The following is a 12,750-nucleotide window of genomic DNA, read 5'->3' as shown; positions in this document are numbered from 1 at the left end:
CAAGCTCTGCCAGACACCCCCGGCGGGCCTCGCAGCGGCTGCGCCTGGCGCTCTGGGCGGGCCCGGCTCTGAGCCCGGCCGGATGAGGAAACGCAGCGGGGCGCGGGAAGCTCTAGTTAGCGCCGAGCGGCTCCGTCCCGCCGCGCTTTGATCTGCAGCGTAGGTGGCGCCGCCTGCAGCAGCCGGCTTCTCTCCGAGCCAGCGCGTCGGGCTGAGCGGCTGCGGGGCTCTGGGACCGGTGGGTCTGCGCGGGGAAGGTGCGTGAGCCGCTTCTCTCTCCTCCGGCTGCTGTTGCTGTAGCTTGCGGGGGAGGCCGGGCTGCTGCAGTAGCCGGCGCGGGGCTCGGCCTGCCTGCTCGACTCCTGGGGCCCCTGGGTCGTCGCTGGCCTCTGCCACTGCCGGGGCTGTGGGCCCGGGCCCCAGTGCTGTCCCGGGAGCGCTGCCCCCCGCCTCCCCGTGACGGGCAGAGCCACCAGTGGTGCCTGCATTGGCGCTAGGGGACCCCCCCTTCCTAGGGCTGCGTGGGCGCCCAGCGGCTGCCCTGCTGCTTGTCTGTGCTCCCTTAGCGGTGCTGGGGCTGGGGCACTGCCTGCCTGCCTGCCTCGGGCGGGCCGCATTAACCGTTTGTGGGCCCCCATGGGGGCAATGGAGCATGGTGCGGTGGGGCCAGCCCCCAGAGCAAGGAGCTGGCCTGGGGCATGGCATGGCAGGGGTGGCCCCGCTCTGCCCAGCCCAGTGCGAGGGCACTATCTATTAACTGGCAGTTGCCAGATGCACAGTGGCCCGCCCAGCCCTGTGCTGCCAGCATGCCCCTTTCCCTCGCGGGGCAGGCAATGCCGAGCCACACAATCCCCTCCCCCAACACTGGGAACCCCCCCCCCCGATTCCCTATGGCTGGAGCCCCCTTGGTCCTGCTGTGCCCAGCGCGCCCCCCCCAGATCTGCCACAAATGCACAGCGCCCTGCACACCACCACCCCTGTCCAGTGCCCTATTGCTCACAGCTCCACCACAACTGTCCAGCACACCACTCTGAACCCCCACTGCCTAGTGCCCCAACACACAGATCTTCCCTGCCCCCTCACAGCCCAGCACCCCCCTAGAGACCCACTCCTCCATGCCCTGCCTCGTGGCCACACTCATTGGCCCTGCTGGGAGGTGGCTGTGTCTGCCGGGCTGAGCTGCCAGTACAGTCAGGGCTGGTCCCGGGGCGGAGAATCACTCTGGCCCCCCGGGAGTGGCACGATCAGCCAGGCTGGGGCCTGCCCCAGCCAACCTCCCTCAGCACCCACTTGCCTAGAGGGGCCCAGACAAGCTCCCCACACTGCCCCCCATCAACTGGCTGAGACTGGCCAGGCTTCTGCACCAGTCCCAGGCGGCTCAGCTCCAGGGAGGCAGGTGGGGCCGCACAGGTGGTGGGAAGCAGAGACTTCCGGAACCGGAAGTGCACTGGGGTCTGGCCAGGGGGCAAAGAGAATCATAGAAGATTAGGGTTGGAATAGACCTCAGGAGGTCATCTAGTCCAACCCCTGCTCAGAGCAGGACCAACCCCAACTAAATCATCCTAGCCAGGGGTTTGTCAAGCTGGGCCTTAAAAACGTCTATGGATGGAGATTCCACCACCTCCCTAGGTAACCCATTCCACTGCTTCATCACACTTCTAGTGAAATAGTTTTTCCTGATATGCAACCTAGACCTCCCCCTCTGCAGCTTTAGACCATTGTTTCTTATTCTGTCATCTTCCACCAGTGAGAACAGACTAACTTCATCCTCTTTGGAATCTCCCTTCAGATAGTTGAAGGCTGATATCAAATCCTCCCTCACTCTTCTCTTCTGCAGACTAAATAAGCCGAGTTCCCTCAGCCTCTGCTCATAAGTCATGTGCCCCAGCCCCCTAATAATTTTTGTTGCCCTCTGCTGGACTCTCTCCAATTTGTCCACATCCTTTCTGTCGTGAGGGGCCCAAAACTGGACACAATACTCTAGATGTGGCCTCGACAATGTGGAATAGAGGGGAATAATCACTTCCCTCGATCTGCTGGCAGTGCTCCTACTAATGCAGCCCAATATGCCGTTAGCCTTCTTGACAACAAGGGCACGCTGTTGACTCGTATCCAGCTTCTCACCGACTGTAATCCCCAGGTCCTTTTCTGCAGAACTGCTGCTTAGCCAGTTGGTCCCCAGCCTGTAGCAGTGCACGGGATTCTTCCATACTAATTGCAGGACTCTGCACTTGTCCTTGTTGAGCCTCATCAGATTTTTTTTGGCCCAATCCTCCAATTTGTCTAGGTCACTCTGGACCCTATCCTACCCTCCAGCATATCTAGCCCCCCCCCCCCCCCCGAGCTTAGTGTCATCCACGAACATGCTGAGAGTACAATCCTCCCATCATGCAGATCGTTAATGAAGATGTTGAACAAAACTGACCCCAAGACCTAAGTTCCCTGTAAGCTGCGCAGCATGTAGCAGCCTATTTAGCACCGCGCAGGTGCTCAGGGAACCCGCCTGGAGACCTTCTGTGGCCAGGTACCGGCTGGGGGAGGGGCGCCCCTCCCCCTCTCCCAGCCCCAACCTAGCCAGGCCCCCAACCTGCCATGACCAGGGCGCCCCTCCCCCGGCTCCAACCTGCCATGGCCAGGGTGCCCGGCCCGGCCAGGGCGGCCCAGCCCCAGCTGTGGCCTGCACCCAGGAGCGGCCCAGAGCCAGGCGTGGCTGGAGCGGCCTGATCCGGACCCAGGTGCGGCTTGGGGCGGTGCAGACCCAGAAATGGCCTGACGCAGCCTAGATCCAAGCATGGATCCAAGGTGCGGCCGGGGCAGCTTGGCCCGGCCCAGACCCAGGCCCAGGCATGGCCGAAGCAGTGTGGCCCATCCTAGCCCTAGCCGTAGCCAGGGCGGCGTGGACCCAGGCACGGCCAGAGTGACCCTGCCTGGACCTAGGTGCACCCAGGGTGGCGTGGCCTGGCCTGGCCCCAGATGTGGCCAGGGCAGTGCGGCCTGGACCCAGGTGCAGCTGGAGCGCCCCTTCCCTGGCCCGAACCCAGCCCCGGCCCAGACCTGCTGGGGCCAGGGCAGGGGCACCTATCCTGCAGCCCCAACCCCAGAGCTGCCGCAGCAGGGAGAGGCACCTCTCCCTCGCAGCCCAGGTGTTGCTTCGGGGAGAGAGAGCTGCGGGGGAGTCCTCTCGCCTCGCTGGAGCTCGCTCCCGCACCAAACCCCTCATCCCCAGCCGGAGCTCTCACACCCCTGCACCCCAACCCTCACGTATCACCTCCATATTGGTGCACATAACAAAATTAATTCCGCACATGGGTGGGAAAAATTAGCGGGAACACTGCCCAGGACCAACCCCGGGGCACTCCAATTGATACTGGCTGCCAACTAGACATCAAGCCGTTGATCACTGCTCGTTGAGCCCGACGAACTAGCCAGCTTTCTATCCACTTTATAGTCCATTCATCCGATCCATACTACTTTAACTTGCCAGCAAGAAGCCGGCGGGTGGGGCAGGGGGTGGAGAGGAGCCCTCGGCCAGCTGGTGGGCGAGCCTAGAGGAGCAAGTGGTGGGTGGGGTGGGGTGGGGGAGCTGGTGGGTTCTCAGGGCACAGTGCAAGCAGAGCAGGCCGGGGCCCCTTCTGAGCATGGGCCCAGCTTCATGGAGCCACTGACGCCATTGTAAACCGGCACTGTCTGGGGGTGCATTAGTGCTGCAGAGGGTCCTTTGCACCCCATCCTTCCTGTGACTTCTCCACAGGTCTCTGTGCTGTTGGGCCAGGCTGCACTTAGGGCTCTGCTAAGTCAGTACCTGGTGCCATTTTTTTAAAAAGCACTTAAAGGGCTCCTGTTCATGGGACACTGTGTGATTATTTGGCTGAATGGCTTTGGTGGTTGCTCTTACCAGCCCGCAGCTGAAACGGTTCTACCAACAAGTCTTCTGTTCACATGTATTTCCATATGGCTCATATGGTAAAAATGGTACCAGGCACTCAGTGCCTGCTATCAGTTTGTGCCACTCTGTTGCCTCTTTCACCTGTTCAGTTGTGTTGGTGGTTTGGTGCAAACATTGCTAGCACAGCCCCAGCAGTACATTAAATCTTTCAAGCCCCAACATACCCAGTATAGCTTCAGCGTTGCTCACCACAACTCCAGCGTCTCTCACTGTGCCTCACCCCAGTCACTGTAGCTGGGGTGTTTCTCCACCTTGTTTCCTTTCCAGGCCCGGCTCTAGCTCTCCCCCAGCTTACCCTTCTATCATTCACCAGATCATAGCATTCTCTGGCCCTCCAGATCCAGCTCTCTGGCTCAGAGAGCCAGCAGGCATCTGCTGCTGTTGCTTTCAGCCTTCAGCTCTCTCTGGGCTGGGGAAGTTTGTAGGAGACCCACCCTAACTGTTCTCCTGTCTTCTGCTTTAAGTGGCCTTATCTGGCTCCCCTGCTCACAAGGGAGTTCTTACCTGTGTCTCCTTCATGAAGCTCTCAGTTCTGCTTTTCTCAGTGAGCTCATGTTGCAGCTCCTTCTGTAGGTTCTGAACTCCCCTTATCTTTGGGCTGTCTCTCATTTCTACCTCTCAGGGCAGCCATGCTCCCCTCAGACTGGAACAGGAGTGCTGGACCCCATTTCGCTTAAGGGGCCTGCTACCATGCTCAAAGATTTCCTTTTTGAGAACTATGCAAAAGAGAGACAAGTATAAAATGGAGAAGAGGAGAGAAGTGACATCAGGATAGTGGAAAGCTAAGGTGCAGCTCTTGGATATAAATGCACATCATAGAATGATTCAAAACCTGTGACTGATGCAGAGTGACCCATGTTCTAAGAACGCATTATACAGTTTGGATACTTTTTGTACTTCAAGGAGAATAATTGGAAAACCAATGGTCTTTTGGGAAGCAAAAAATAACCTATTTTCAAAGGAGAGCATGACTCTCCTACACTTTTGAGAAAGATTAAAGACAAAATTTTGAAATGCAACCACTGTGGGGTTTTTTTTTGTTTTTTATTTTTTTTTTAATTCAGTGTGCCCCAAAGGATTTCCAGATTTTTGGAAGTGCTTAGGTACCATTCATAATGCCAGTTGAAGTTAATAGGAGCTGTAAATAATACTTCTGAAAATCAGGCCCCAGGTATCTTCAGTTGGCCACCCAAAAACTGAGGCACTCAAAATCAGTAGCACTTTTGGAAAAATGAAAAGCAACATTCCCACTGCCTGGTTACTATGAGCCTGATTTTTCAAAGGTACTGAACGTGTGCAGTTTCCATTGATTTCACCTGGAGTTGTGAATGTCTAATTATTAGACTCTAATACCTCTGAAAGTCAAGCCTGATGTGCCTGCCTGTTATAATAATGCACAGATCCTCAGCAAAGGGAAAGTGTGTGTGTTATGCTTTCCTACTCTCTTTCCCCCCCACTTTAATTTCTTTCTTTTAACACCCTGAGATTTGTGTCTCCACAAATGTACTTCCAGGAACACATGATATGGTATAGCACCTGTGTAATGTGCAGCTCTCGGTATGACCATGAGCAAGACTGAGTCCATGTGTTGGGATGGAGGACTTACTATTAGTCTTAGCAGCATGTAGGTGTAAAGCTAGGGTGAAAAAGGCTGGTCAGATTTTGATTGGGTGGTGTTCGGGTTAGAATACAGGCTCTTATTGGAATTTATTCCCAGGGTGGTCTATTGTCTCAGGTTCTTCAGAAATAACTTTATAATCTGAATAAAAAGAGTCCACTTCATAAAATGTCAGTTATGTATTGTTGGTCTCTTGAAAACTTAAACTAATTTCTTCCAGTGTTGTATCTGCTGTGGCTTAGATGACAGCCATGAGTATTGCCCAGGATACAGTTTTTTAAAGCTGGTTGGACACTGTTTTGCAGACGAGGTTTGTGTCAAATATAGACAGACCCAAGACTTGGCCAGCAGAAGTTTGCAAATTCACGCCAAATCTTTGGATTGCCTTGGCTAGTTCCTTGGTATTCAAACTATTGTTAACAACATAAAAATAAAGTACCAAGACAGACAAGAACAGATTGCAAATGTGAGCTGGGAAAGAACAACCTACCACTGACCATAGTTGGGAGACATCTGCCATTAGGGAACATGTGAATTCCTCTTATTTGGTTTATAGTATGGTTTTGCACATGTTGCATTCTTTAATGCCAAATAGTGAAGAAAGTGACTTATAAGGCCAAGTTTATTATTGATATAATTACCCAAGCACATAGGTACACTAGGGATTCATTTATTCATTTCTGCTCTAGTGACTAGTAAAATTTTTACTTTCTTTGTTTGAAGGTTGAAAGCTTGGTCTGGTCATTTATGCCATCCCTTCCAGTTGTGAGAGGTTAAGGGAGGAAGATGGCAGCACACTAAAGAAGTGGCAGCTGCAGGGGAAAAATATTTCACTTATAAAAAGTACCAAGCAATTAGAATCTTCAGATGTAATGAATAATAGAATAATAGAAGGTGCTGTGCGGCCTATGCATGAAATCTTGTCTGTCACACACAGTTTCAACAATTTTAGATACTTGTTTCTATGCACATGGAAGAGTCTCAAAATGTGAAATTAAATAGAAATCTTTCTTAAGCTGACCTGAAGTCGGTTATGTTTCCTCTCTAACGGATGTGATGAAGTCTTAACTAACTCATCTGTAATGTTCTAAACCCTAATTTCCTAATGAAGGAAAACTTCCTAAAGTTGTAATTTCCGACAGAATCTGGGAAAAAAATACTGGCCTTTGCTTTTGGTGTTAAAAGGGGGAAAATGATATGCCATTTAAAAAAATGTATGCCTACATTTTGAAAAGTGACTAGAGATTTTTGGGTGCCCAAGCTTAAAAGGGGCACTTTTTAAAAAAATTCTCTTCCCCTCAAAGGTCCAGTGCTCAGTATTTTCTGGAAATCAGGCCTCCATTAAAGCGTCTCAGCTTGAACACCCAAAAATTGGGACACAGAAGCATTAGTTGGTTTCGAAAAATTAGGCTATATTTTTAAATGGGTGGGTTTCAAAACTTAATTTTGAAATACTGTCCCAGCATATGCAGTGGTCTCTATTAAAAATGTCAGCATTTAAAAACAGGTATCACACGTCACACAGTTTCCTCCTATATTGAGAATAGAAAGCTTATGTGGTAACTGGTAACAACTGGCAAATAGTGATTCTGATATTTTCTACTATATTGTCATAGATGGAGTGTAAAGGGAGAGACAATGTAGGCGAGGTAACATCTTTTATTGGACCCACTTCTGTGGTGAAAGGGACAAGCTTTCCTCAGGTCTGGAGAAGATAACCAGAGTGCCTGTGCTAAATTTATGATGGGACATATTAAGCATGAGGGTTTCACAGATGCCACTTAAAAGGAAGTGGACAATTCAGGGTTAGGAAGCAGCAGGGTATGTTACAAGTTGCTGTAATGAGCCACAATGTCTCTGTTAAGTGAATTTTTTTAGTGTCCAGCAGAATTTTGAATTTAAATTCCCCGGCTTATCTTTTGAAGGTGTGCAGGTTTCCTTTAAGGGCAAGATCTGAGAGCTCAGATATGGAGTGATCACTTTGTGAAATGTGTTTGCCCTTGCCCCATCCCTTGCCCTGCCCCTTTCCTGAGGCCACTTCCTCTGTTGCTTGCTCTCCCCCACACTCGCTCATTTTCACTGGTTTGGGCAGGAGGTTGGGGTGTGTGTGTGGGGGGAGTGGCGGTGAGAGCTCTGGCTGTGGGTACGGGCTCTGGGGTGGGGCAAGAGATGAGGAGTTTGGCATACAGGAGAGGGCTCTGGGCTGGGGTAGGGGTGCGGGAGGGGGTGAGGGCTCCAGCTGGGGGTGCGGGCTCGGGTGGGGCTGGAGATGAGGGGTTTGGGGTGCACAAAAGGGCTCCAGGCTGGGGAAGGGGGTTGGAGTGTGGGACGGGGCATGGGCTCTGGACTGGGGGTGCAGGCTCCAGGGTGGGGCCAGAAATGAGGGGTTCAGGGTGTGGGAGGGGGATCTGGGATGTGGTAGGAGGTTGGGGTACGGGAGGGGGTACAGGCTTGGGCTGGGGGTGTGGGCTCTGGGGCGGGGCCAGAAATGAGGGGTTCGGGGTCCGGGATTGGGCAGGGGTTTGGGATATGTGTGGGGGGCGTAAGGGTGAGGGCTCCAGTTGTGGGTACTGGCTCTGGGGTGGGGCCAGAGATGACGGGTTTGGGGTGCAGGAGAGGTTTCTGGGCTGAGGCAGGGGGTTGGTGTGTGGTAGGGGTACGGGCTCTGGGCTGGGGGGTTCGGGCTCTAGAGTGTGGCCAGAAATGAGGGGTTCAGGGTGCAGGAGAGGGCTCCGGACTGGGGTAGGGAGTTGGGGTGTGGGCTCTGGGCTGGACCCAGGGTTTGGGATGCAGGAGGGGGCTCCAGGCAGGGGTTTGGGGTGCAGGAGGGGGTGCGGGCTGCAGGTGGCACTTAGCTCAGGCGGCTCCTAGGAAGCTGCCAGCATCTCCCTCCAGCTCCTAAGCAGAGGTGTGACCACGTGGCTCTACCTCCTGGCTCCAGCCGATTTGCAGAACTGATTGACCTGTGGGGCCAAGGTCTGGGATCCAGAAGTTTAAAAGGACTGGCAGTATAAAAAATAACACTCTCAGGTGGTGGAGGGATGTTGTTTGAGGGGGACCAGATGGAGACACAGGGTCCTCTGGAGTGTCTGAAGAAGCTTGGTGTGTTTAGACTACCAGTAAGGGAGGGTAAGCCTTTAGGTAAGATAGACATGCATGTATGTTGTTTTAAAATCCCTTTTCTTGAAATGCTTTGTACTTACTGTTAAAATCAACAATACTTTGGTTGTAAGAAGACTGTCTGGTCACTACGCACACGACTGATCACAAACTCCTGAAGGGAAGAACCACAGATACTAAACCCAGTCAAACTTGCAGGATAAGCATGATTGATATACAGGGTACTGCAGTGTAGCCTAGCACCTGGTCTAAGAGTGGGAGAAATGCAGAATTTATCCTGGAATAGATAAAGGCACAAGGCCTGACACGAGAGGGTGTGCTGAGTGAGACCAGAAGGGGGTCAGATGCTACTAGCCCTGTGATAAGGACAATAATTTCATGGTTAAGGCAGTTGAAGGCTGCCCTGGAGAACTGGCTTCTATCTCTGCCTCTGCTGCAGAGTTCCTTTCTGATGTTGGGCAGGTCACTTAAACCAGGCTTTTTACAGATGGTCACTAATTGTATGTTTCTCATTTTCTGGGTGCCCAACTTGAGACAGCTGGGACCTGATTTTCAGAAATGCTGAGGACTGACAACTGCAACTGAAGTAATCAATGGCAGCTGTGCTTTGAACATATAAAGGGCTATATAATGCCAAGTGCTCTGAAAAATCAGGGCTTAGGGTGACTCACGTTAGGGACCCAAAAGTTAGTGGACACTTGATAAGTTTGGCCTTAATTTCTCTGTGCCTCAGTTCTTCCTGTGTAAATTGGGGATGATTCCAATTTACCTCACAGGAGTGCTGAGAAAATTAATGTTATCAGTACTCAGATACTATGGTAATAAGCACCCATGATGAGAAAAGTCCACAAGCAAATTAATAATTCTGTCTTCAGAGCAGGGTTTGAATAGTGTACAATAAATAAGACAACTTTATTTCTGACATTTCCTAACTTTTGGGTGCTTGACTTTGCAGCCTTAATAATGTTCTAACAACATAGAGGTACAAAAACTGTGCAGACCAGTGAAAATGTCATGCTGGGATACAGAGGTAATGAGCATGCTGCTATTTCTGAGAGTTAGGGCCTGCTCTTGCTCCCATTGAAACCAGGGAGAGTTCTGCCATTATCTTCAGTGGGTAGAATAGGGCCTTCTGGACCACTTTGTCAAAGAACGTGCTGTACCCATTTAGGCACCTGAATGAGGTGGTCAGATTTTCAAAGTGCTCAGTATGCAGCAGCTCCCACTGGCACTTCATTTTGAGTGACAAAATGGGAGCGGTGCTCTATTGAAAATATGGCTACCTGTCTTTGGAAGAGACTTCTAGGTACATAACATGCTACCTTAGCTGTTCTCACATCTGTTTCAATCTCTGATAACTTAGATTCTACATAGAGATTCTACATAGTGTTTTGGGGTTAGTTTTTAGGTAACACTCCTCTTTTTAAAAAAGCAAACTGAAAAAAAACAAATTCCATCAAGTGTCATCCTGTTGACATCCATATGGGTCACATCAGCAGGGTTGTGTCAGGAGTGAGCTCCTTCAGCTGAGCCTGAGGACTAGTCAGCCCAGGCTCCTGGCAAATTAAGGAGCTTAGCTGGGTTGCAGTAGGATCACCTGATTGGTAGGCCCACCTGATTGTCTCCAGGGAGCCAGGAGGATTGCTTTTAAGCCCAGGGGCAGGTCAATGGCAGCTCTATGTGTATACCCACAGATGTGATCAATCTTGGGCCAGCCTTGCTCACAGTTTTGCTTCAGTCTGCTCTAGCCCTGCTTGCTTCTGACTCCAGCTCCAGCTCTAGCTCTGCTTGACCCCTGGCTCCTCTTCTGATTGCTGCTTCTGATTCTTGACTCCTGACTCCAACTCCAACCACTAGGCATGACTGCCAATGCCCCAGTGCTGACAGTTTGAGCAGCCCAAAAGAACGTGGGTTAGCTGCTAGGATGGACCCCATTAAACCCAGCATCTCCTTGGCAGAGCTAGTGGACACCTTGAAGAATCTACAGACTCAGATCAATGCCCTGCGGGTGCATAATGCTACCTTGCAAATTCAAGCTGTGTCACCTGTGACCCAGTCCTACCGAGAACTTGAAGAGACCTTTACCCAACAAGCTTTATGGTGACTGGGGGACATTCTGTGGGTTTCTAAACCAGTGTCATCTCCTGTTCCTGTTGTGCCTGCAGACATTTCCCACCAACAAGACCAAGGCAGCGCTTATCAGCTTGCAGACAGAGGGGGCACTGCCCTGGGCCTCCCCAGTCCTGGAAAAGTCCAGTCCCCTCTTGAAGCAGTTTGAAGAATTTGTCCAAGCCACGTTGGTGATTTTTGGTGACCCGAACCACTTTTGCAGGGCAGAGTTCTGCAGTTCGGACCCTAAGGGTTAGCCGATAATTACGCTCAGTGCCGTCATTTTTGGCATGGTCTTAATGATGATGTTAAGGATGAGATGGCTCAGATAGGGCCTCTGGCTGGCCTGGTCGCTTTTACTGATCTGTATGTGATAGGGTGTCCACCCACACAGGACTGGAAGGGGTTAAGGTGGCCAGGTAGGCCTATTAACTCCACAAGCTGCATCTGGAGGAAGAAGCAGGGAGCAGGGAATTGATTGCAAGCAGGTTCAGCTGTGCAGGAATAGATGGGGCCTATAAAGCCAGGAAGCTGGCAACAGGCAGGAGCTGCTGCTGGGAAAGGGCAGTCACTCCCTGAGAAGAGGAAGGGAGGGTTTGGAGCTGGTCCATCCAGAGTAAGAAGGGGAACTAGGAGTGGTAGGAAGCAGTCCAGGGAAAGAGCAGAGAGGGCTGGGAGAGTAAAGCCCAGAACTGCTGGGTTGAGGGTCCCTGGACTGGAACCTGAAGTAGAGGGCGGGCCCAGGTTCCCCTACCAGCTACTGGAGTGGCACCTGATGCAGTGATGGGAAGACTGCTTAGGAGTGCTGAAGGAAAGCCTTTGATATACCCCAGAAGGGGAAAAAGCTGAATGATGTAGCTGGAGGGCTGAGTCACGAAGAGGACGCTGCGGTTCCTGGGATGAGAGAGGAGCTGCAGACCTGAGAGAGAGGGTGTGATGGTGTGTGACCCCAGGAAGGGGTGTCTGCCTCAAGAACTAATCCCCAGAGCGACCAGGAGGAGGTGCCAGACAAGCAGCAAGTGGTGCATCCCATGACACTGTACATTAACATCTGCCTTTCATTGATCTGTGAATTCAAATTGACAAATACCACCAAGAAAGAAAGATGGTGCTCTGAGTCATGCAGGTTTTGACAGTCAATCTCCTGTGCCCACCTCACAGACTGAACCCATGCAGGTCGATATGGCCTACACACCCTTTCTGAAGGGGAGAAGTCTCAACGGTGGGTGGGGGTGGGAGGTATCCCTGTCCGTATTGTGGACAATTAGGAAATTACATTTCATTCTGCTCATGGAAGGCCCGATTCACATCTTGATCAGGAAACATACCAGCCACACTAGAGGAGTCTGGGCGAGACCAGTTTTCCTTCCCTCATTTTAGCATGCAGAGCACGTACCTGTCCACAGGAGCTCTTATAACATCCAGCCAGTGGCCAACATCCCTCCAGCTTCCGTTTTGTCTGACCACGCAGAAGGTCAGTCTAGAAGTGCTGGTCGATTCCGGCTTCTCTAGGAACTTTATGGACTTGAAGTTTGCCTGGGCACAAGGCATCCTGACACACAGCAAGGCTGTTCCTGACCTTGTGGAATCTGTTGATGGGGCCCTCCTCTCATCTGGCTTGTCATGCAAGAGATAGCGCCCTTGGAAGTCACAACTCTTCAGGGTCATTTTGAAACCTTTCAGTTTGGCTTAGTTTGCTGCCTGCATTTCCCAGTCACTTTTGGCATCTCATGGCTCACTAGACGTGCTCCGTCTATTCACTAGGGAATAGACATGGTCTGTTTTTGCTTGGCATTTTGCCAGCATTCTTTTTTCCTTGAACTCAGTTCTGTGATGGAGGCCATTTGTAGTTTAAACCCAAAGAAACCCAACACCCCTGGGGATCTCGGAATAGAGGAGGATCAAGTCAGCAGAACCTCTGTCCACACCTGCAGCTCCCCTGGTGGCCCCAGCTGTA

At 51.8% G+C, this 12,750-nt stretch overlaps 1 protein-coding gene across 2 annotated transcripts in view; it reads left to right on the top strand.

The window, feature by feature from the left end:
• The window catches only part of CPQ (carboxypeptidase Q), a 246,820-nt gene continuing 234,070 nt past the window's right edge, over window positions 1–12,750 (top strand). Inside the window, exon 1 of one of the 2 annotated variants that reach the window (XM_074944063.1) lies at window positions 1–257. The gene's annotated coding sequence lies outside the window, so the exon portion shown is untranslated. The remainder of the gene's footprint in view (window positions 258–12,750) is intronic. The other variant, XM_074944062.1, reaches the window with a different exon arrangement.

The sequence above is a fragment of the Natator depressus genome, chromosome 2 (assembly GCF_965152275.1).
Source record: "Natator depressus isolate rNatDep1 chromosome 2, rNatDep2.hap1, whole genome shotgun sequence".
Classification (NCBI taxonomy): domain Eukaryota; kingdom Metazoa; phylum Chordata; order Testudines; family Cheloniidae; genus Natator; species Natator depressus.
The sequence above is the reverse complement of the archived record's forward strand: the minus strand, read 5'-3'. Positions and strand labels throughout refer to the sequence as shown.